This window comes from Pteropus vampyrus, unplaced genomic scaffold (genome assembly GCF_000151845.1).
Source record: "Pteropus vampyrus isolate Shadow unplaced genomic scaffold, Pvam_2.0 Scaffold99, whole genome shotgun sequence".
NCBI classification, from domain to species: Eukaryota; Metazoa; Chordata; class Mammalia; order Chiroptera; family Pteropodidae; genus Pteropus; species Pteropus vampyrus.
The window spans coordinates 1,079,007-1,081,540 of record NW_011888880.1 but is presented as its reverse complement, the minus strand read 5'-3'; the positions used below and the strand labels follow the sequence as shown (position 1 = coordinate 1,081,540).

General features: G+C 38.8%; 1 pseudogene; it reads right to left on the bottom strand.

Moving 5' to 3' along the window:
• Positions 1-519: 519 nt before the first annotated feature.
• LOC105295092 overlaps positions 520-2,534 on the bottom strand; it is a 6,903-nt pseudogene continuing 4,888 nt past the window's right edge.

Genomic DNA, 2,534 nt, shown 5'->3' with positions numbered 1-2,534 from the left:
ATATGATCTAATATTGTTCTGAGTCTCTTGTGATGAGAAAGAGTAAATTGTCAAATTAGAATTACCATTCATAATAAACTGATTAATATATGGAGCTCAATAAATAGTACTATTTAATGTTAAATGGAAAGAAGACGAATGTAAATAAATTTAAGTCAAATAATGCCTATAAGTTTGTGTCAAAGGATTAGGAATTTTGGCAATTTATAGAAAAGGTTGAAAATCAAACAGAGACAGGTCTGCTGGATGGCCAGGAGAACCCAGCCAGTCCGGGGTGGGAAGTAGGGGAGCATTCTGGACAGATTTCTCACCCTGGGGCACATATGTTACTGTGACTACTCTGGGGAAGGGGAGTTGGGAATCAGAAATCCTCACCCTAACAGCTCCAGCGTTGCCCTGGATGGTTGGAAAAAAGAAAAGGCAGCAGCACATGGGGCCGAGGAGGTCATTGAGTCTGACCTTGGCATTTACTTCCTTCTCTGATCCCCAATGGTCTATAAATAAGTTATTCTGCATATTTCAAGGAGTTGTGCTGGGAGAGCCAGCAAAATAGCCATAGCTTTGAAGGAAGAGACAGGGTGGCTGAGTACTGGGCAGGGCTACCGGAGGACACTGTCCGACTCTGGCTGGGTGTCCAGATGTGGTTCCTCTTCCCTGCGGTAACGGGGCCACAATGGTCCAGGCTGAACTGTTTGTTGTTGGTGTGCTCCTCTTGCTGAAGTTGCTGGATCGACTCCAAATTGCTAAGACCCAACATGCCTTGTGGCTGCTGCTGCTGCTGCTGCTGGAGCAAAGTGATCAGACAGCCCTGGTCTACCTGCCCTGCTTGTCTGGGGAGCTGCTCCCATCTTCTGCTCCAGGCCTCTTGCCCAGGGAATGACTTAGGTGAAAGTCAGAGTCACAGAAGCAGCTATCTTCATCCATATTGTGCATGAATGTGGCTCTCCCACAACACTTGCTTCTCCTATAGAAAGCCCTGGTTGGTGACCAGTAGGTACAACTGACTCTTGTGCTTAGCCATAACACTAAAGTGATTGTTTTGGAAAAAGATGATAAATTCATCCTCCTTGGCAGCTGCCATTAGCTCACACAGACCATGGTAGGTCAGCTGTGCTGTGGTGGTCTCCTGGGACTGCTCTGTGATTAGGTCTTTTGTCACAAGGTTGACATTGCTGGTGTGCTTGTAGGTGACCTTCTCTATCAGCTGGTTGTAATTCAGTTTCCGAACTGTACTCAACATCCTCAGGACTCTGTGGATTAACAAGCCAGCCATGGTACGAGGAATGCCGAGTAGGTCAAAGACACTATACTCACATGTATACTCAAAATCAGAGTCATCTGTGAATTGCACATTGATATCCAGATAGGTGGCCAATTTAGGCAGCACTGTTATCACATTGTCAACATTCTGCTGAAAACTAAGCCGAAGACCCTCTGTCTTCTGGGGCTTGATGAACAGGAGGCAGTCTTGAAGATGGGCCATGAGTTCATCTAAAGTGATCACTTCCTTCTTAGGGAGCAGTACACACACACACACAGAGACACACACACACACACACACACACACACACACACATATTCATATATGACATAGATATATGGCATCTTTATATCAAATTATTACTTAAGTTTTTTATTGACTCTTATTTTGTGCTCAAAGTGTTCCTTCAAAGTAATGTTTTCAATGTTTCTTTTAGCAATTGTCTAAAAAAATGTTTAAGCACTTTTATTTCATATGACTCATTTCCATTTCTAGTCTTATCATCTTTAATATCACCTTTCAAGTATGGGAAATGAAAATATTTAACATTAGAGAGTGAGAGTAAGAAAAAAGAGAAAACAGAGAACACCTTTATGTAATAGAACCTGAAATATGTGTGTGTATTTATATGTGCGTATACATACACATGGTTGTATATACATACAAGGACATGTGTATGCACATATGTATATATTTATACATATATATGTATGTGTATATATGTGTATGTATAAACACATTAACACTATAAGCATATATTGTATGTTATATGAAATATGTGTTTTTCCCTTATATTTCAACAATGTAAATGTATAAATTTGAAAATGATAGACAAAATGACTTACTTAAAAATAATTATTATCTTGGACAATAATTTTCCCTTTGGACAACTAACATGAAAAGATTTCAAATCACATCATTTCTATAATGACTAACATATGCTCTGTTTCTCCTGAAAGAAAAATAAAGAACCTCTACATAATCTGATACTAATTTCATAATGGGCTCAACTGAAGTAGATTTGAGAATTGACAATTCTGAATTTCATTGTTGTGAAGCTTGGTTACTCTCCTAAGCTCCTTATGGTTATATTTTAGTATAGAATGTTAAAAAGACTTATGATAGGAATATGGTAATGACTGTGCATATAAAAATATTGCCCAAAATTCTTAATCAGTTTCAACAAGAATTATTCACAAATATACATTTGAGATAATCATTAATGGAATTTTAGTAAAGACAAAATAGTGGGTGTGTGTGTGTATGTGTGTGT